Source organism: Lipophrys pholis, assembly GCF_963383615.2.
Source record: "Lipophrys pholis genome assembly, chromosome: 10".
NCBI lineage: Eukaryota > Metazoa > Chordata > Actinopteri > Blenniiformes > Blenniidae > Lipophrys > Lipophrys pholis.
In genome coordinates, this window is record NC_137640.1 from 24,137,848 (window position 1) to 24,161,964 (window position 24,117).

The 24,117-nt window shown below is 41.6% G+C and overlaps 1 protein-coding gene across 1 annotated transcript in view; it reads right to left on the reverse strand.

Annotated features, from left to right (window-relative positions):
* The window catches only part of LOC308115553 (disks large homolog 4-like), a 127,729-nt gene that overhangs the window by 87,761 nt on the left and 15,851 nt on the right, over nucleotides 1-24,117 (reverse strand). The window lies entirely within an intron of this gene.

Here is a 24,117-nt window from a genome sequence, read left to right on the forward strand (position 1 = left end):
GACCGCACTCTTAACCGCTCCGTCGTTCCTGACCCTCCGCCATCTCTTCTCCAGGTCCCTCCCTCCCTCCCCAGCGTCCCGCCACCTCTGCCCCAGCTCCCTCTCTCCCTCCCCAGTGTCCCGCCACCTCTGCTCCAGCTCCCTCCCTCCCTCCCCAGTGTCCCACCATCTCTGCCCCAGCTCCCTCCCTCCCTCCCCAGTGTCCCACCATCTCTGCCCCAGCTCCCTCCCTCCCTCCCCAGTGTCCCACCATCTCTGCCCCAGCTACCTCCCTCCCTCCCCAGTGTCCCACCATCTCTGCCCCAGGTAACACCATCTCTCCCCAAGGTCCCTCCATCCCTCCCCAGTGTCCCTCCATCCCTCCCCAGTGTCCCGCCATCCCTCCCCAGTGTTCCGCCATCCCTCAGCTCTCTGGTTATTCCCATCGGGTGTTGATGGCAAGGGTGTTGATGGAGTTTTGGGGCGCCCGGTGACGCCCCTTCTTCCTCTTGATACCGATACTTCTACACGATGGAAAGTTTGGAGGCAGGGAGATGGAGGAAATATCAGGGAGGGAGGGTAAAGTGAAGAAAAGGAAAGAGAATTGGGAGGATAGGTTACAAAAGGGTAGGCAGGGAGTAGGAAGGAAAAGAGAAAGAAAAACGAAAGATTAGTTTTAAAGCAGATGTAGAAAAGATTTAGTAAAGCTGGAAAAAAAGTGAGCATTAAAGCCAAAAACGACAAACAGCTTAACAAGACCACAGGTGTGTGCACACATGCATGTGTAGCAAGATGTGTACAGTGCACTTTGTATGTGTAAGTACATGGGCTGGTCCAGGTGTACACACAACATGAAGTCATTCTTTCCTGTATTTGACATTCATGAATGCGCACACACACACACACACACACACACACACACACACACACACACACACACACACACACACACACACACACACACACACACACACACACACACACACACACACACACAGAATACAAGAAACTGAAGTTTTCAGGCAAAAAAAAAAGCTGCAAGACTGAAAGAGGACAGTGAGCGGAAGACCTGCATCAAGAAATGGTATCTTTTCTCTCCACTGCATCTCTCTAGACCTTCACTGAGTCTCACTCTTTCCTCTCCCCACCCTGCCTGGATAAGGACAGTGAATCCGAATTGGAAAAGATATGAGGCCCAGTGTTTACCGGTTCTATAACAATGTGGCTACACGGGATTCAACTTGACCATTTGAACCATCAAGTGGCAGGAAGAGGGACAACCGTTCGCCCTGAGAATGAGGCTCCAGGTAAAACCAGGTATCCTCGACTTACTGATAAAGACGAGCAAATGCGTTTTCAAGCTTCGAGACAAATGAAATGTGGATTTTCTGATCATATCATCGTTGCCATAACAAAGCACTCTCAGCTAATACAGCACATCCAGCCCAAACGAAAAACCCATCTGAGTGGAATCTAATCAACTCATTTAACATTTTACAGGTTTTGATGCGTCTCACTGTACAACTGCTCATCAACACTAGACAGATATTCCATCTAAAACAGTCCAATACAACTGCAGCTCCATCATACACGATCATACATTTAAAATTGTGCAATTTGATGTCGCAAAGCAGGAAAAGGGAACACTTAATTTTCCGTGGTAGTTTACATCAAGTGGTCTTCTTTGTGTTTTACAACTGCAGCTCCATCATACACGATCATACATTTAAAATTGTGCAATTTGATGTCGAAAAGCAGGAAAAGGGAACACTTAATTTTCCGTGGTAGTTTACATCAAGTGGTCTTCTTTGTGTTTTATTTATGGCTCGTTCCAGTGTATCTGCTGCTGTCCTTTGATGCGTGAACGTCACATTATATTTGTACAGGAAAACACCCCTATTTATAAGTGGATTCATGAATAAAAGAGAAACAGTGTAATTGAGAGATGTGCGTGAATGTGCATTTTAAAACTTGGCTTGCTCCCATTACAGCGAAGGGTAAGAAAAGAGATGTCATTGTGAAGCGCAGTTGGATCATAAACATGTCATATAAGTGTGCTGTGTCGTTATACAAAGAGCTGAGGATGCGATAGGCAAGTATAACTAACATCACCATCAGACAAACACAGCCCAAAGCTAGATAGATAGATTCACCTCCCCTGCAGAGAACCAGACAGTCCTGTCATTAATATGACATTTGACCTTTTGACCTGTTATTTCTGCGTGTAGCCAGCAGAGAGCCACAGATTTCATAAAGCTGCCTGCGTACTTATTGATGTGATCAAAACAGATATACGTACTTCAAAAATGAATAACAAAATGATCCAAGTGATAACAAAATTGGTTCCCATAAGTCACCATTTAGTAGTAAATAGATTCAAAATGGCCTTAGGTTAGACATAATGTGGTAAATCAATACTCAGTTGTCCCAGTAAACTACAAATACAAGTGTGAGTGTGTGTTTTATCACACAGCTCCCTCTGTGTCTCTGCATCAGTAATTACGCAGCCACCGGCGTTAATTAAACTTTCTCTCCCGGGAGGCAAATTTATTGTAGCTTCGTGGAGAAGGTTGGGGAAAAAGTAAATTAAAAATCCCCCACCATTTTCCACACATCGCAAATGCTTCAGCATGAACGCTGATAAACCTTTTATTGAACCACGCAACGACAGTCGGGATTCATGAAAACATCACAACACTATCGCTGCACTCTGTGTGACCCCGCAGCTGACTGTCATGTTGGTCAGCAACAAGATGCAAAGTCTATTCTAAACATTGTGTTTTCAGGCGAACAGTGGGCAGTGTCAAGTGAATCCTGTGAATTCAAACAGACGTGACTGCGCGTGTGCGCTCACCCTGCCTGCACGGCGGCACGCTTTAACCTCGTTTAGGCGGAGATTGAGAGTAAACACCGCTCTGACGGAACGAACTGATGAGACCCCCGAGTAATGACCTCCAGCACATTGCATTTCCTTTCCGCCTCTTGCTGTGATCATTTCATTGACTGTTGCTGAGCTAATTAGTCAGAAATGCCTGAAAATCATCTTGGAAGCAGCGGTTGAACAGCCAGGCACTAAGACCCTGAAGAGAGCCTAAAGAGACCCTGGCTCGCACTGCTGTCACAACACTGCTGCAGCTGCCCTCTGCAATCACATGCACGTGTATGCACGCACACACACACACACACACACACACACACACACACGCACACACACAAAATCATAATACTATATTTGGTGCTTAATTTTGGCATGTCTTAAAAAACACCTCAGACTGGATGAATGCATGAATGAACAGAAACACCAAATATGTCTGTCTTTGCAACGTCCATATCTGTGGGTCCCTTTCTGGGTGCTCTAATGATATGAGCGATTAAGGACTGCATTTCATAGGCCTCTGACCACACACACGTACACACAAATGCAGAAAGTCATCCGTGCACACTGAGCCCCGTCATATGTTGGTGTGTCAAGAATTCTTGCATAGTCAGAGAAACGTGACTGGATTGGGAGCAGATTCAGCATCAGTGCGTGCGTGTGTTCCTGGCTGTGTGTACTTCTGTACTGGTGGGGACCAGAACCTGATTGCAAACTAGCCGATGAGGATTCATGTCACCGTAGAGACAAAAATGGAGGTTCCCTTTAGGGCCGTCAATGCATTCTGAAGTGAAGATACGTTTTACGTTAGGCTGTGGTGCGGGTTTGGTTGAACGCAACGTCAGGGTGAGAGTTAGTGAAAGTGTTAGTTAGTAGTTAGTGTTTGATTAAATCTGCAGGAAACAAGTGGAAGTCAATGTATTATCCCCATAAGACAGAAAAATATAAGGAGAGAGAGCGAGAGTGTGTGTGTGTGTGTGTGTGTGTGTGTGTGTGTGTGTGTGTGTGTGTGTGTGTGTGTGTGTGTGTGTGTGTGTGTGTGTGTGTGTGTGTGTGTGTGTGTGTCAGAGTGAAGCCAGGCGTTAGTCACGCTTGGTAAAATATGAAAGAGCAGGGGATCCTCTGCCGTAAGGAGCTTCTTGCACGCACACACATATACACACATGCATATCCACAAACACCGATTCTCACACACACACATACACACACACATACACACGCACACACACACGCACACACACGCACACACACACATACAATTCTTCTTACTCTGTATCTCTGTGTCTGCATTCGCTCTCTGGCTACCTTCACACTCTCCATCTCGCCTTTTTCCAATCTAACACAAAATCCAAACAATAACTGATGACAAAAATCATTTACCAACAACGGCAAAGTGTCACCTAACGTGCAAAAATACTTAAATATAGTGCCACGGGTTTGACTTTATTTGTGATGTTGTCTGAAAGTATTACTGCGTCCACACTACTGACACATTTTCACATTATTTACAATCACTATCAATAAATATCAATAAAAACCGTGGAGTAAAATGTAAGAAATTCAAAAAGTGGATTGAAACACTTATAAATGGCTATTCTATTTGTTTAAAGTATACCATCTAATAATTTACGTTTGCTACAGAAGAGCAAAAACCTGCCTGAACTAACTTGCCAGTGGCATCAATCAGTGAAATGCCTCCAGTAAAAATACACAGACCTTTGCAGAAAAAGATTCATCTATATTTAATCTGTTCAAATGTCTGTCCCAGTTAAGGTGAGTTTGATTTATCTTCACCGGCACTTAAGTAACCTCGGATATGGACACATTGCTGGCAAGGTAAATATGAGTGTACCTCACCCTCATGTATTTAAAATGTGCTGGCTCCTCTGCTCTATACTTTCGGGGGCCATGGTCTCAGATTGTGTTTAATCAAATGATTATTCATCTTATAAAAATGTTCTTTAGTCTGTCTTTTTGACCTATTGTTCATGATTAAAGAGGAGTGGCAATGAAGCAGCAGTATTTTGGCTTCTTTTCTATTATGCAGCAGCTCCTCTGACGTACACACTTGGCAAACGGATCAGCAAACGGCTTTTGTTCGGCGAATGATGGCCTGTTCAGATTATTCTTAACCAACCCTAGAGACAACTGCCTGACGAGGGAAGGATTTTAAGCACTTTTAAGGTGTAATAAAATCAAAAGTACCTCTCATAAAAACACTGAAGTTTCACTGTATATACAACAACTGAAGTGTCCTTAAAGCCAGTTGCTTGCTTAAGCCCTTATTAATGCATCCATGTTATTTTGGATTTTTGTAGAAAAGCTCAGGCTCCTACTCAAGTGCATCCACTACATCTAAGAATTCAGATATACCACCAATATGATGCATGTCCTCCCACATCTGTTTTAGGTATGACAGCACAGTACTGCAGCGGTCAGCACACTCGTCGCAAAGAGAGACGATCCAAGTTCAAGTCTGGGTTGTTCTCGGGCTCGTTTCTGTGTGTTCGAGATTAATGGACAACTCAAAATTGCCCTTAAGTGTGAATGTTGTTTGTTCTGTGTTTGATCTGTTATGGACCAGCAACTTATCCGGGGTGTGCCTGTCACCCAGGGTCAGCTGAGATCGGCTCCAGACCCATGACCTTGAGGTGTAGTAGGTGGACAGAGGGCATCTGGTAGCATAATAAACAAATCCCTGATTTGTTTCAAATCAGAACAGTTCTTGTTTGGGAGGATTTGTATCACAACAGAGAAAGACAGATTATGTCTTTATGGGAAATCAAAAGTGAGTAACTCACTGAACAAAACAAGGATTTGGATGTTGGGAATAAGCCAAAATACTTGGAGAAAATCTACATATCCCAAAAGAGAAGTTACTAACTCCACACAGAGAGGAACAGAATGAAGCACGGCACTACTGTGTTTCACTATTCTTATTCTTATTCTTATTCTTATTCTTATTATTCTTATTCTTATCATTATTATTATTATTATTAATATGACAAACTTAGGACACAAATGTATTACTGCCTGAAATAACCTTGAAGCACACTTATTATTCCAAGTTGTCTATTTAACTGTTTATAGAATTGTCCTCTATTTATGTCTGTTTCAGTGGATGCATCTACAAACTACAGAGCAACACATCATCTGACCGTGGCTCTTTTAAACAAACAGGCCACTCAAAGTCTGAAATTGAATAATTATACTTAGCACATGAAACTCTTCGAAAAGTCTTAGAAACCGCACAACTTCTTATATCTCAGGATGACCACACTTTTTAACCTCTCGGGCAATACTTCCAGAGCTGCTCCTCCTCATGTTGACTCATTCTCTCGCTCTCTCTACAGCCCCAGTCTAGCGGTTGTCTCTCGGCCTGGCTCTATCTAACAGGCTGTCACAGTGAGGAGATCTAATAGGACAGGAGTGAAGTCCATACAATGTATTATGGCCTCACTGTTAAACTGGACAACAGAAGAGCCATGGACACACACACACACACACACACACACACACACACACACACACACACACACACACACACACACACACACACACACACACACACACACACACACACACACACACACACACACACACACACACACACACTGTGGTGTATATACACACAGTCCAATGGCTGTACTGTTACTCCATACATCGCAGTACTGGATATCAATTTCTAACAGTAGACTGAACACTTCATTCACAATGACACCAAGATCAATGTCTTTTTCTCTCACCTCTTATTACAGATCAGCTCTTGCTTCCACTCGGATCTTCAGACAGGTTTATTGACCCATTTATGAAGCCATTTTTAGGTTGACTGTGTGCTTGACGACTCAAAGACGCACCGCAGTGTACTAACACTTCCTCCACATCAAAGGCACGGCTGCAGAAGCGCTTGGGTGGAACTTTAATATTTCATGTGTTGATTTTTCCACTCAACAGTTTCAGGGTACTTTGCAAAACGGAGATTGCCATATTTGGCCCCAGCTCATTGGTTCGGCATCGGCTGCTGTTACATAATTAGTCAGCGTACTCGTATGGGATACACTGGTAGTCATTAAATAATGGGTTCGGGATGCCAAGAGCCTTTTACATTTATAATAGAGTGACTGTGAGATGAGGACAGCTGCCGCTGCTTAAGTGGGGATTTACTGAGGAATGCTGTGAGGACATTTGTGTTTTAATCAGACAAATATGTGAGTCTTACTAAATCTACCTTGTCTATCCAGTTTAGGAAAGCAGATGTCACTGTGTATTTCATCATACACCAGGTAAGATGCAGGTAAGACTCCCCCTCTGCTGAAGGAGGTTGTAACATAAGAAATACTATAAGTACTACTGATTAATACACATGCTCTTTCACACAAAATAAAAAGAGAACATAACAAAAAAAAGAGAACATAAAGTCTCTCTTGAGGTGGGGTTAAATTAACCGTGACTTAAGATGGCTCATGAATAGGATAGAATAGTACCTGATTTGCGCCGTTTTGTTCTTTTTTTTCCGCATTCTTCACACAATTTTGACAATTTCGAATCGAATCGCATCGCATCGCATCGCATCGCATCGCATCGCATCGAATAGAATAGAATAGAATAATTTCTTAATCCCTGAGGGAAATTATTTCATTAAGGAGTGTTTGTTAATAACAATTTTTATATCAGAAACAATTACCAACTTGTTAAAAAAGGAAAACATTTCCCAAAAATACATTTTCTGCTGAACAAAACTGGTAAAACTACGTAAAACTGTAGGTTTTAAGCACATCTTAACTGATACTTCTTGCAATATTGTAAGATTGTCCATCCCTTCTTAAATTTAACCCAAGCCTTTATGTTATTTGACTTGACTGAACACTGAAATAAGACACCAGAAGACAACAGACCTCAGAGGTTGTCAATTTAGAGTCTTTGCTGCAGTGTAACTGCTCCCCTCTGCGACAGAGACAACTGATTTACTTCAAACTGTAAGATTTGTTTCCCAACATATTTTAGTCTTAGTTGGATCCTGATGACTGACAAAGACAAAAAAAAAAAAAAAAAAGAAAAGCTGTGGATGTTTTCTCATACCAATGTACAAAAACAATCCAGTTGTAGTAGCAATAACTTTCCAGTATTATATGGCCATTATATGAGCCCTTTGGCTTATTGCATGCCCACACAAAACAAATTGAGCTATATGAACTTTATGAAGGTATTTTTCATTCTTTTGTGGCGTGTTGATCAGTTAAATGGCGAACAACTGATTGAAAGATGAGAAAAACCATTCCTTCCAGGCCAAATATACATTTTATAAAATTCTCACTTGTAGTAATAGTGCGACTAAAAATGGCAACTAAATTAAACTAAACCATTGAAATGACCTCGAATCAGACGATTTACCTTTTTGGAGTGTGGAAGTACGAGGAGGCACACATGCCCAGCAAGAACATGCAAACTCCACACAGAAAGGTTTTAAAACCAGCAATCGAAGCAGAAGTAAATCCTGCGGTGAGGGCGTTGAACACCACACCACTAGTTAACTGATTTCCAAAGAGTTTGTTTCTGGGCGGCGATCAATAAATTCCACGTGTGGCATTTTCTCTCAAGCACAAATAACCCTCTATTGGTTATACAGTCACATTTAATTAGCAGACATAACAGAGCTTATGATGACAATGTTGGTGATGTGCCGGATTTGGATTTTGTAAAATAAACTCAAACAGGCCAACCACTCTCTCTCTCTCTCTCTCTCTCTCTCTCTCTCTCTCTCTCTCTCTCTCTCTCTCTCTCTCTCTCTCCCTCACGCACACTCTCTTGCCAGATATGAACTCTCACCTTAGTTTACCTCCAACACAAGTCCCTTACTCAGCGCCTCTTTTCTTTTCTCTCTCAGCACATTTTGCACTTGTCGGCGTCCCCCCCCCCCCCACACACACACACACACACACACACACACACACCCCCCCCCCCCCACTGTCCGCTCCTTCACTCTTGAACGGTTTCATGCCTCCTCCGCCATCTCACACTCGTGCAAACACACGCATGGACACACAACTTTCCCACCTACCTTGCATCCAAACATCAAAGATATTGTGTTGTTGGTGCATGCTACTTTGCAGTGGCACAACATGTGGCTAACGTCAGCTAGCTGGTCCCGCGCTGGGGGGGCATCCCGGGTTTCAAACACACATTTTGACACGTCACACACACCTCAACACACACTCACACATGCACACGCGCACATGCGCGTGCATGTGTTATGTCAACCACGCTCCATCCCATCCCACAATTGCCCACTCTGCCCCCCCTCCACCCTCTCCACCCCCACCACCCCCCTGCCCCCCCCCCCACCACCCCCCACCCCCAAAACCGCCTGGCTACGGTCCTCAGCTGTGGCGGGCCAGCGTCCTCTCCCTCATGCTCTTCTTCGCCTTCATCATCTTCATCAGCGTAATCCTCAGAGCTGGTCAGGATGCACGCAGCATCATGGTCACAGTCTACCCGTCCGTCAGCATGTGCGTATGTTTATGTGCTGGCACGTGTATGTGTGAGTGCGCGTGTGTGTGTGTGTGCGTGTGTGTGTGTGTGTGTGTTTTCTAGTGTGTTGTTGCTCAAAGCATCTGTAGGGAAAGTGTTTCGGTGTGTGAGTGAGTGAATGTATGAATGGATATGTGTGTGTGAATGCCAGTATAAATGTGGTCTGTCTTGTCCTCCTTTGCAGCAGCAGTCCCAGTCCTCTATCTCTCCTCTGTGTGTGTGTGACTGTTTGCCTCTCTTGTTCATCGCTTCCCCTCTCTCTCTCTCTTCTCTCTCTCTCTCTCTCTTCTCTCTCTCTCTCTTTCCCCCATCTCCCTGCCTTGCACACTCTCCCTCGGTTCGCTCCAGTGCCTCGCTTGGCCCGCCTCTCGACAGCAAGATCAATGAGAGATGGGCAGAAGGAAAGGAGGAAGAGACCAGAGACCTGCACTCTGAGGTGGAGTGTGAACTAAAAACATGTCGTCTCCCAAGCGATCCCCTCATACCCCTCGCTTTTTCCCCCCACCTCTCTCACTTTCTACCTGCTGCAGTAAAGCTGTGTCTTGTGTAAGTCACGCAGCCGTCGGCGCACAAAGAGGGAACGGGAGTCGGGTTTTGGTTCGGTTTCATACGGGCTGGTAAAACAACATTGAATTGACCAAATACGACACTGATGGAGAGGGAGCAATGACGAGACCCAAAGAGAGAACAAGTGAGGCAGAGGCAATGTTGTTACATCACCCAGAATCAAAAGGCATGAACTTCTAAAAACACACATACACACACAGAGACAGAGAACTCGGGATCCAGTTGACATTCGTACACACTGATTTGGTGCTGCAACAACTACTGCGTTTTCCTTTTAAACCACAGGGGTCACTGAGGTTGGTCAAGTGTAAAGTTTCCCGTTTATGTGGGAATCACATTAAAATCCAGCTTTGACACAAAAATACAGGTTGTTTTCTTTCATACTATATTTATATATTTTTAGAAGTGGACAAAGGGATTTTGCGTAGGTGTTTGTGTCACACTGGAGTATTGATCACAAGCGATTTAAAGACAGCTTGCCAACTAAGTTCTAGGAAAGACCGACATATGTTACACGCTTTGTAACTACTGCCATACAAATGTTTAAAATACCATCAACAAAGCTCATTACTTTTAATCTTGTGTATGTCAGTAAAATATCAAACCAACATAAAACACAAAAATCAATCAATCTACCCACTTCGTCGCCAATCCTTGACAGGACAAACACAAGCAATTTGTGGTCAGCAAATTCTCTCGTATGACAGTTTTTGGACAGTGGAAGTGAACTGAGGTATTCAGAGGTAAACCCACGCACCAGGAGAACACGCAAACTCCACACAGAAAGGCAAACCCACAAGCTTCGAAAACCTATGGCATATAAGTAATCATCACAGCATGCCAAAAATCAAAGGGCAGGACACGCATTTGTCAAAGAATTATTAAATCCAATGTCATATTCGACAAAAAAAAAGGCTGCAACAACGAGCTCTGTACAAAAACCTAAATGGTTACTCATGTTTAATAATTTCATCTAAAAAGAAAAAAACTAGGCATACCATCACCATGTGAAAAGTATTAGAGTGTAGCAGTTTAATTTTGTGTCCAGCTCAAGATGAGAGGAGGTTTATGGGCGATAAAGGGCACAGGAAGTCAAACTAGTCAAAGTACACTTTTCATCTGAGGTCCTTGATGCTGATGGCTGGGCCATCTGGAGCCACACGTGCACACACACACACGCGCACGCGCACGCACACGCACACGCACACGCACACGAGTTTTCCCGGGTGCACTGCACTGATTTTCATTCATTTCCTTTAGAGTTGCTCACAAGTCGCCACTGCAAGAGGACTAACTGACCCTAAACGTTATTCCTGTTGTTTTATGGAACAACATGTCTCCCACATGAAATTAACGGTTTTATTTACGGGTGAGACTTTTTGTCCTCGCTTGTCCACACACGCACACGCACGCACGCAGACACACACACACACATAGCCACAGTAGTCTCTCTGTGGTTGCCTGTGTCATCACACCTCTACTTGAAAATAAACAACACAGCATGGAGAAAGACAAAACTAGGTGGGTGAGATAAACAAAGGTGAGTTGGCGGTCAGTGGGAATAAGAATATGAGATGGGAAAACACAGACCAGAAAAGAAGCAACAAGCTGATACCATCTGAAGCTATTTTGAAGGTATGCCAATAAAGTCATCATTCCAAATTTGGGGATTGATAAGCAGATATCTTGAGAAGGTTTCTAACCGTACGTGGATAAAAAGATGCAGGAATTCCAACCTGGAGAAGCCAATTATGTTTAGAAGTTGATGCAGGTCGACAAGTCATATAAATAATGCAATGGCATGAAAGGCTATTCTGAGCACAGCAAGGCTTAATCTTCCGCTACAGAAAAACACATAAACATACAATTCAGAAACTCTGTGGATGACTTGCATAATGTTTGAATAAATATTTGATGATATTTGTGATGCTTTTGTTGCGAAGGTTTTGTCTTTCTTTGAAAATCATGAGATGAAAGATGATTTTAAGATGAGCAGAATGTTTTAGCATCCGCGATAAAGTGTCAGACACATAGATTTTTTAATCTAATATTTTCTGAATATGTGTGTGTGTGTGTGTGTGTGTGTGTGTGTGTGTGTGTGTGTGTGTGTGTGTGTGTGTGTGTGTGTGTGTGTGTGTGTGTGTGTGTGTGTGTGATTGTCTTTTTAGGTAGGCTATTTTATAAACCAAACAGATTATCTGGCTCCAAGCCTGGACTATGTTAAATATGTATCAAAAACAGATGGTTGGATGGTGAACGAATGGATTGATGAATAAAATGATGAGGGCATGAATGACTCAATCAATGGTTTTGAAGCCAAATTGAAAGAAAATAGGTTTTTCAAAACTTCTGTTGTGCTGAATACAACTATGGATGGATGGGTGAAGGGATGACAGGCAGACAGGCGGTTGGAAAAAATGGGTGGATGTAAGCTTGGTTACACATTTAAGCATGTGAACTTGAGCAAATTCAAAATCAATACGTTATCTTTGTTGTGTGTTCATTGAAGGTTACATGTTTGTCGGTGACATTTTTACAGCGGTTCGATCTTTAACATCCGGATTTTTCAGTTCTGAAGAAGCCACCAGCCTAATTATCCAAGAATAATTGAATAAATGTCCGCACTTTTTTTTCCCCAGCTCATTTAAAAAAAAAAAAAGAAGCAAAAAAACAGCTTTCATGACATCAAATGAATAACTGACAAAATACATGTTTATTATGTTGACATTATTGTGGAAAAATACACTGTGTCGCCCCGAGGCCAAGCTTTGGTCAAAGACAAACTCAAATCTGTCTCCTTCAGTTATGAGCACTGGATTTAGCACTGGCTCAAGTGCTAGTCCTCGCCAAATCTTGGTTTTCATGATGTGCTGGAGCCAGCTATACTGTGAGACTTTCTGTGTTTGGCAAGGAGCAGATGGAGATCAAGCTGATGTGTGTGTATGCTCACAAAAACACACACACACACACACACATACATCTGGGATAGCCACAGGCGCTTTGGGTCATATGGTCCACAAACCATTATGGGGGGTGTAGAGATGACATCGAATGCCATCACAGGCTATTTTATTGAAAGACAGAAAGAAACCGACGATGGCTGAATGAGAATGAGGGAATATATGACAAATGGTAGAAAAAAGGGGGGAGGATGGGGAGAAAGAGAGAGAGAGAGGATGCTACCTCAGAGCCTAGCAGCCATGCACTACATGTTAGCATTAGTAGGTCAGCCGGCACAGAAATAACTACTGTGTGTGTGTGTGTGTGTGTGTGTGTGTGTGTGTGTGTGTGTGTGTGTGTGTGTGTGTGTGTGTGTGTGTGTGTGTGTGTGTGTGTGTGTGTGTGTGCGTACACACACTCCCTCCCAGCCAACCACTGTAGCTTCTCCTTTCTCCACGCTGGCCAATTAAAAAAGACTCCATACATCAACAATTCAAATCTGCTCACGTGGTTTGCTTTTACCAGCTGAGTATTCAGTTTCCACACGAGTGAATTTCCTTCTACATAAATACGTATGTGTGTCATACGCCTACTAAAAAAAGCAACGTGAGGACACTCGCTGAAATCTCACTGCAACAAATGTCAAACATGCACCAGAGAATTATAAATGTAATATTATTATCAATTATTATTATTATTATTATTATTATTATTATTATTATTATTATGTATTTATAAGAAATTGTTGTATCCACCGTGCAGTTAAATGGGATTAAATCACTGCAGAGGACATGAGGACACATCATCATGTGTTTGTCATACAGATACTGCCACTATGTGGCAAAACGCTGGCACAGCAGTACATGATTAGTGTTCCCTTAAGGTTAAGTGCAACAATCACATTTCAAGAAAACTGCAGTGAAAAAAAAATAAGAATAATTTGTGGAGCCTCTGAGGCACAACCAGGTGAACCAAAACTGATCACAGAGCTAATGAAAGCAGGTATTATTATTATTGAGATTATTAAGTGATTACTTTCGTCACAAAGTTTGCATTTCATATCATATGAGTTCATGTCTCGTCTAATATTAAATGTCTAATCTTAAGGACAATGGTTAATGGGATATTTACACAGTTATACATTTAGCTATTTCAGGTAAATTTCTTCAATTAATTTTCTAAGTTGGAATTTTACCGAACATGACTGCTTCGTGTTCACAAGTGTCCTTGATTTGAACACTTCAGTAATATGGTAAAATCTTCAGTAACATGGTAACACCACCATGGCGCCATCTGAATAAGTAATGAATAAATATGGAGAAGGAGCATAATGAATAAGGAATACATATTAAAATTTTCAGTCAAATTAGTACTGTTGTAGAAATACATCAGGAAAACGATTTCAGACTTGAGCCACTCTAACAAATTTGGAGACTTAAAGCAGCCACTCTGAGCTGATGTATGTGTTTGTGTACAAAGGAATCATCATTATGCTGGACCAACGATCTTATGTCAATATGAGCATACTGCCTTTATTTTCTTATCCGTCTTCTTGGGATTGGTTGCCACTACCTGTGTATGTGCACAATTAGCAGACTGTCATCACAAAATTCATGTTTTGGGACATATTAGCAGTTGTATCAGTGATGTCATAAAGAATATTATATGGTGTATCATTATTTCAAAAACATATCTGTGGCGTACATTGAGTACGTCAAAATGACAAAAGAAAAGAGAATGCAGTGTGGTACATCTCCAAACACTATTCAAGGTCTTACAAGGAATATTTACACCATAATCACCTTTTTGCAGTTATTTAACCTTAACTCTGTGTGATTGCGTCTAAAGAGTAAAAAAGGCAACAAAATCCTCACGTTAGATCCTCAGAAAACTTCCAGATTATAAGGACAGATTATGTGGATGCAAACCTACAAACTACCAAACATCTGAAAGTTAATTTCTTCCATGCACAGTTTTAGAATAACATTACAACACAATGGGTTTATCCAATAAATCAACATTTTACCCAAACATTTACTTCACTTCACAAATGATTCTTCTAAACAAATTGTGTGTGCGTGCGTGCGTGCGTGCGTGCGTGCGTGCGTGCGTGCGTGCGTGCGTGCGTGCGTACGTGTGGCGTGCGTGCTTGTATATTTGTATGGAGTGTGTAAGAGTGTGTGTATAGCATCACAGAGATTAGTCATTTGCCTAATGGGATTAGCTGCTCTTGCTGTACTTAGGTGTGACATTGGTTGAACAATTTAATCTTAGCTTAGTAAGTTTCTTTCTTGGCTATTTTATTTAAGAATAAAAAAATTGAAAACAAAAAAACAGGAGTTGCATAATGGAAAAAAATAAATCAGGATGAGAAAAAAATCAAAATAGAAGGACTAGAAAATATGGGAGCTGCGTCAAGTCTTTCAATATACTTGTTCAGTACGTTTCTAACTCTATAAAAAGTTTTCAAACTCAAAATGTATCCAAATTAAACACATTAAGGATCTCAAAAGTATAGGAAAATGCAGCCTAAAGAACAAACTTCAAGTCGCTTCTTCACAATATGTCTGTAGAAGCATGTGACCTTAACAATAGAGATGTATGACAAAAAATCGCTGATGGTCATCAGACTGTAAAAAATAACAAATACGCCTCTAAAGTTCTATCATTCATGGTCAAAAAGACTGCTTCTAGAAATTATTGACAATGAAATGCAAATATATGAACAGATAAACAGCTGAAGTCCGTTCTCGCATCGGTCAATGGTAATAGAAAGTACATCAGAATTATTATTTTTTTTAAATAATGTTTGATGATAAGCAGTAATGCCAGGAAGAGGGGGCATCTCCTGCATGAAGCAGCTCTGTCTGAGCAGCAAGGAGCACCATAATCCTAACAGTGGACACAGTGAAAACCTCTATGTGTGCAAGGTTAAAAAGAACTTAATCAAATGTGTCTGCAAGTAAAAGCTGATTGTCTCATGTCTGCAGGGAACCCACTGGTGGCACAGAACACCACGGCAAAAAGAAAAAAAAGAAAAAAGAAACAATTTGGTCAAAGGTCAAGGCCTCGGTCACGGAAAGGTCAAAGACGTATTTTCATCATAAGGCGGTCAGTTTTTAATCCTCTATCCTCTGATATGCCACATTGTGACATCATTACCCTGGTTGGGGGTCAAAGGTCAGGGAGGGTCACACAGAAATTGTAAAATGTGAATAACCTTGTACTCATTGTTTTCCATGGTGACAAATGTGGCGTTGGGGAAGGTTTGTACTCTACTGAGTGCCCGTTCTATTTCTTATTAACTATTAATTTGAAATAAGATGAACTCAATTTCAAATGGACTGCTGAACTCAAATCCTTCAGTAGGCCATCGATGTACGTTTGATTCCTCATTCAAGGAGTTCTTCATGTTCATTAGCCATCACTGTCACTGTCGGCTGCGTTTAAACATGCTGCCTGTTTTCCTCTTCAGTGTGTAGAGAAATACACTGTTCAGCTATTTCAAAAGACTTCTTACTTTAAAATGCAAAAAGCCTCACTTCACAGGTTTAACAGTTATTCTGCAATTTATGTGATACGAAATGAACAAGTCAAAGCGTTACTGCAATCAATTAATTATGCCACAAATATCATGAAAGAATCATGATTTTGCATTTTGGCCAGAACAGTGCACCATCAGTGATGGAGCAAAGGTGTCTTTATAGAATTTGGTAAATGCTCAAGGGAATTATTTCCCGTTTCCAGCGAATGTGGGTAATGCAGCTAGGTAAAAATACTGAAAAAGCAAAGTATGTTTACAGAGGAGTAAAGTCAATGTTTTGCGCCGATGGCCAAGTCAATGTCCTGACCCGAACATAAAAGAAATGCTGTGAAAAGTCTTAGTGCAAGCACATCAGATGATTAAACACAACAATATTCTACAGTTTAATCTGCTTCTCCAGACACATGATGGTCTGATTAACATTAAGCGCAGTGTGGTCACTGAATGCATCGGCTCACTTAGTTTAGCCAGAGATTGATGCAGCAAGTCTTGAGGTCTATCTATCTACTGCCAGTGATTTCTCTATTGTTTCTTTTATCAAAAAAAAGTGCCACAACCAACATAATGTCCCTCACTGAAGGGTAAATCTACAGATATTGTTCTTTAGGAATCAGTTTAGCTGTTAACTGTGAAGACTGCGAGAGATGAAGTTGGACAGGGAAGCCATTGCTGGGATCGCCGTAGCCGTAGCCGTTGCGAGCAGCTATCATTAATGTCAAAGAGTTAACCTGTGGCCCGAGACTAATTCCTCTTAATTACTTAGTTCCCCCTTGGTTGTCTGCCAGCCTCAGTGCCTCTGTGCACTTCTGCAACAGGACTCTACTATGTAGGCATACGGAAAGAAATACGTAGACATTAAACAGTATTTTACTTTTAAAAAAATAAATAAATTAAAACAGGTTTAAAATGTGTGTCTGTGTGTGTGTGTTGGGGTATTAGTTTTTTTTTTTTTTCAGGATAATAGGAAATGTGCCTCATACAGCACATGCATATTTACAGAGCAAACACTCTCCTGTGTTTGATTTAAGACAGGCTTTAAAATTTAAATATGCTGTGCTGTTAAAAGACAAAAATAACAAAATGTTAAACCAGGGGCGTGTTACCTCCTGGTGTAGATTACATCATTTTAATCCAAATTTCTTCTGAGTGGACTTGCAACATGTGAATAAAGAAAAGGAGTCTTCAAACTGCATGTAATATGAATGAATATACGTTACATCGATTGCAGATGGAGAGCTGCAGTCGTCCATTTCCACATGTAGCCAGGTAGAACAGCGAGCTCCACTATATGCAAGGTAATCCAGAGACCCGCTCGCTTATCCCAGTTCTTTGCAACAAGTGTGGATCTGGCAGATCCAAGTTCAAAAGTGAAGTGAGTCGACCTGTGACAGCAGGTTACCCTCCACTGCTTGTGGGAATCCTGCTGCAGAGGCGTGTCTTTGTGCCCGTTTGGCCTACAGCTGCTTGAGGATTGCACTCCGTCTTCTTCCCTCCTCTCATGTCTCCTCCGTTGATTAATTTGTCAGCCGTGACCCGTCCTCACAGTTACATCACAATGCCAGCTGGACGCTTGCATAGACGGCTGGGTCGGCGGAATGATGTGGCATGGAGTTCTCTGGCAACGGCGAGTAAAAACGGCTCACCGAAAAGCAGGTATGCAATGACCCAACGTGCTCTTGCAGCGCCTGATTTGCTCTCTCTCCCTTCCCTTTGTGCGTCTCTGTCATAGTTTTTTTTTTTTTTTTTTTTTCTTTCTCTCCCTTTCCTCCTCTTTGTCCATCTTAAAATAGCTCCACCTCTGTAAAGTCTATTAGCAGCCTAAGGTAAGCCTCTTAGAGGAGACTCTTGCTCTCTTGGTGCACAGGAGGCCAGTGACACTGAGTAAGACCAAACAACAATTGCCCAACTGATAAAATCAGGGTGGGACTTAAGACTGGATATACCAGAGAAGTAAAGAGGATTGGGCTAGATAGAGAGGAAAATATTGATAGAGAGTAGAAAACCCAGTCACAACAAGTCCTCCCAAGTGTGCATATTTACACACATCTACTATCACAAGATAATCCAGAACCGTATTATTGTTTTCATTTCCATGTGTAGATATTTCTACTGCTCCCTTTATTTTTGACATTCATTTTGATTTTTAAAAGTCCCGGTAAGCTGCAATTTCTCGGAGTCGCTGGTGCGGCATAATAGGATTAACTACTGTAGCTCATACAAACTCGAGAAAGTCATGTTTTCATTGTTAAGAAGAAGAAGAAGAAGAAAAAAAAAAAAAGAAGTCATTCAAGCAGAATAAAAACCGACGCATTGATACCTTCCCTTGTGGTAATCCAGCAGTTCAGAGCAGAGGGAACACCCTCTGTTACTTTAAGCCATTACCTTAATGAGATCAACAAGTTTAACCAGATAAATGTGAGATGGAATCCCTGCTGTCTGTTTGTAAATCTGCCAAAAGACTGCAGACTTATTTGTATCTGGGAGCATGTGTGCACTAACACTTTCTATCCTTTATCAGATCGCTCTGTCGTAAATGAAGATGCGCCCTCTTTCTTAAGGCTCCAATTGTTGCATCGTGAGAGGTTCTTGGAAACGTCTGAACTCTTCAGGTCAGATCAGACGGAGAAATGTCCTTTATATAAGCCTCCTTAGAGTCCCTGGTTTTTATCCTGGCAACCATTAAAGCATCCAGTGGATATAACTTTGTTGAGTAGTGCTATTATTTTCCTATTATAATATGTATAAAAGATATAAAATATCAGTTTGAAGTGTTAATGTATAATCCTGGTTTCTCACAGGCTGAACTGTGGGCTAATGGGTTAATGGGCTAAGTTACCTGACAGAAACATAAACAACAGTGGCAATGGCAGAGTTTCCTTCAGTAGTGTTTATAACCAACCTAAGAAAAACTACTTACTATTGCTCTGTCAGCACTATCACCAGTGTAACTGTTATATAAATGTGATTGGTATCACTGTTTCCCAAGCAGGTATTGAAATATATTACACTCAAACCAAATATTGCAATGCCACTGTCACGGTGCTACGTAGGAGGGACCTCAGATGCAAGACTCTTATCAAATCCAATAAATCTGGAAAACTAACCGGTTATTATCTACTATAGACATTTGGTAGAGAAAGAACATAACGCAAATTCTCCTGCAAACTAAATATTTCTCATTCTCGTGTCAAAATCTGAACATACGTATACTTCTTGACTGGGATTAGTATTGAGGCAGTTGTACAAGTGGAACTCAAACAGCAGCTTGCATTCTTTTTACAGGAATATAGTGAGCCAGACTTTTCTCTCTCGCATGTACAAACTGCAGAACCAGGAATCGCTCCCAGACAACACTTCGCAAAGGTGAAACTCCACTGTGCCGCAGCCCATCAAAAGAAAACATCAATCACACTTCCATTCATACAGCCCTATTTCATGAATGAAATATGTTAAATAAGTTAAGAAAATGCTAAATCGTCGGTTCAAATCTACGTGAAATTACAGTTAAAATGGAATATATAAAGTTGATCAAGCGATAAAAATGATGATTATGAGTGAGTGAGTTCAGGAGGCATTAAACAGTCTTATTGCAGGAGGAGAGCGTAACTTTATGTTGTGAAAAGTGCTCCATGATTGTTCAAAGTGTGACGTGATGAAGTCCAGGTCAGCAAGAAAACAGTGTTTTACATTTATTGCACATTCTTACTATCACTGATAGATACCTGTGGTAGGTATACAGCCTTTCTCTGCCAGCCAACGTCTCTCTTCCGGCTTTTAAAAGCAGGCAGTCAGTCAAGCAGTGCATCAGTCCTCTACCTACACAGCCCGTCAGTCAAGTCTTTTGAAGTGTGTGTCCTATCAACCCAGTTTCCTGTCTCTCTCTGGATGTCACATGTTGAGAGACCAACAGCTCGGCATTCCCATTAGAGCAGCTTGACTAGAGCATGTCACCTTCGAGTTTGTTCACTGCAAATTACAACGAGCAAACTGTGGAATGAGCAACCTGTTACCCACTGCATTCAGCAGATTACGTACATGCGCTTATTAGTTTTCAGACATCTACCAGATCAGTGCTGTTTAGAGCTTCATTTAGAAGTAGAAATGCTGACCGAGGTGCTCCGCATGACAACCATGTGCTATGTCGACGACAGGTTACAGTCACAACAACATAGATGACGGCAATAATGGAGTTGTACAAAATGCAACAACTGACATTTAAAGAGATTATAATGAAGATTAAATGAATGGGTTCAATAACAAAAAAAAAACAACCAAAAAACAGCTCAATTCAGGAGGTAAACATGATCTGATGATGTATGACCAAACAGGAGCGTCCCATTCTGTCGAGTCCTGATTTGATTCAGCCTCACTGCCGCGCTCGCTCCGCTCTTGTGCCTCACCTTCGTAGTGAGGATACAGATGCAGTCCATCCTCATCGGTCCAACCGCCCAACTTTCATCAAAGAATCTTCCGAGGCAACTTTCCAGTTCCTCCGCTCAGTCGCTTGTTGCTGTTGGTGGCATCTCTCTGCCGCCTGGCGGTCTCTGCCTGCGCCTTCTCCCCTCTTTCTTTCATGCTCAATCTCTCTCCTCCCTTTATCATGTCATCTCCACCTGTCCTTTCATCGGAGCAGCCAGAATGGACCTCTTCGCTAAAGCAGAGGCCGACTCAGAAACATGGCAGCGGTCCCGCTGCACCTCCACCCTCCCTCTTGTTTTCCAGCTGCTGTCTTGGTTTTACGGCAGCTGGTAGCCACATTTTGACCTCGGAGAGTGCATGGCTCAGAATATATATCGTCTACGCACACACACAGAACACGCTCAGCTCACACACGCACACACACACACAAGAAAAAAAAGGCAAACGTCTACAGACAGGCGCAGAGATGCATACACATGGATGCACAGGCAAACACTCACACATACAGACACACACACATACACACATGCACAGTTGTATACTACACACACACACACACACACACACACACACACACACACACACACACACACACACACACACACACACACACACACACACACACACACACACACACACACACACACACACACACACACACACCCAACACACACTCTACTCTGCTGTTTTATCAGGTCAGGTCTCTGTTTGGCAGGAGTGGGGGTTAGACTGAGTGAACAGTAACAGCAGTATAGCAATACATGCTCTACTTTCAACTTTGGCTGTGTATTAGTGAAGTCTGAGCTCCACGTGCAACCCAGAGCATCCCACAGCGATGGGATTTCAATTCATATTCAAAGTCAGTCTGAAATATTTACAGGGATCGTTCCTTGTGTACAAGAATAAAACCTGTAGCAGGAAGAGGAATAAGAAAGCTGGGTATCATTGCATATGCACATCAGATAACACCATCCAGTATGCAGACAGACAATTTCTCCTCATTTTCCAGTTTGCAACACTCCGGCCAATATGTTGCTTTACAATCATTACTCGATAGGTCCTGATACTTTCTTGTATTGCTGACAGTCCCAACTGCAAAACTAAAAAGAAGTGTGACAACAACTTGAACATACCCCAGTCTGCCTGTGACAATCACCTTAAAAGACCATTCTTTTTGAAGAATGATTGTGATATATGTTTCTAATCTTAGCATGCCTATTTTCATTCTTGCTGTTTTTTGTAACGGTGTAACTTTTTTTTATATGATATACGATACGTATTTTGTTCTTTTCCACCGCTTGAGCAGACCCCAAAGCACTTTTCATTGTTAATCACATTCACCCATTCACACAGGCAGCTGCCATGCAAGGCACTTTAGTCCATCCATTGGGAGAAATAGGGTTCAGTCTTACTCACGGACACTTCTACATTATCAAATTGGGAATCGAACATGCAATTGATTGATTGATTGATTACTCTCTGATGGAGAGTAGTAGAAGAAGAAGAAATAGTAGTGTTGGGGAGTTGTCAGCATGTTTTTATCAATAGATCATAGTAATGAGCATCATTATAGTTTTTAATGTCTCATACGGCGACTAAATACTTTACTATTCATTTAATCATTTAACTGACTTGAAAAATGCCTGATTAAAAGTAACTAAATGCAAAAACACAGCATGCAGGGCAGAGCATGAGTGCTTCTTGAGGAAGTAATAAAAAAAAAATAAGCAAACTATATCTGATATACTGGAAACTGAAAAAAAAAAAAAAAAACAATCATTGCAATTAACACTTTTAACAGCCCAACAAATCTGCAGTCCAAAAGAAAACAGAATTCACTTCGATTGAAATCTTAACAAGCTCAGTGAGACCACTTCAGGTGCTTAGGCTCCATGGATTCACTTTGGAGTCGCTCCCGAGCAGCAGAATGTGACTGAACTAAATTGATTCCCTTCCTCAAATTACATAATGCAATGCAAGCCAGTGCTCAAACAGCTTTGACTAAAAGTCTCCATCTAATTGACACAAAACGTCCAACCATCAGCTTCAGTACTCACTAAAGAGTTGGCCTGTTTTACCCAGTATCAAAGCTTCTTTTTTTTTTTTTTTTCCATAAGACAGTGCATGATCTGTGCTAATGTCACATCCAATCTCCAGTCCTATGCTTAAAGTATCACTGTGACATGTAGCAGTGTTTATCTGATGTTTGCATTAGCAAAGTGAACCCGTCTTATTGTGCAGACAATTTGAAGCAACTGTCAAAAAAACTCTTTAGGGAGAATCCCAAAACTACATCTCACGCAAGCTTTCCTCACCCACTGCATACGGAAAAGTGTCAAAAAAAGAGACATATACTTATTTGTGTTGACTATATATGGATCTTCTACAGAACCACAGGTGATTCCTGAAGGAGTCAGCGCAGGCATATCTCCTTTGTGTGACATTAATCTGTTGTGTGCCTTTTTTGAAGTTGAAATAAAATTTGACCTGAAATATCTTGAAGCACCACTGGGTGCCTTTTTTTTTTTTTTCAAAATCATATCTGACATATGCAGGTTAAAATAGTATTGCTACAAATCACAAAGAGAAATAACAGCGATATTTGGTAGCTGTTTATCTTTTTTGTTTTTTTGCTTCTTAACGGAAGCATCTTCCCTTTTTAAATTGTAAGGCCCGTGCATTGTTTGGATGAGCAGTAGAGGTGAATGTGTAGATGTTATATTCAGTTCTGCTAACAACCTTTTCATTAAAGGGCCAGTGTGAAGACGAAAAAGCTCTGCTGATTGCTGGAATAGCAGGGCTGAAAATCATCCCATGCGATCTCAATGCAGACAGATACTGTCACGAAATTCAACCAGTATCAATCCCGTAGCTCCAAAGTCAGAGACCAAACTCTTTACTCCAAAATGCGCATTTTTATCAGAAACAAGCTCCAAAATGTGTGAGTAGAGAAGATGAATGAAATATCAGCAACTCAGCAGTCCTGACTTCAACCTCATTGAACACTTGATCAAAATACCCACGTGGTTGGTAGCTGGTTGAAGATTGTGACGCTGTTACACAACGTTAGCAGGCTGGTAAACCACCACGAGAATGATGTGCTAGGATTTTGTGTTTGGGTGTCGTCTATCCTCTTGATACAGATGATTCTGTTTGGATGAACTGTTAAACTACCAATATGTCTTGCTTCTTCAAACGCCTTATTGAAACAGTAGCAGTTGCTTGATATAAATGATCAGACAATGGTGAAGCTTCGGCAATCAAA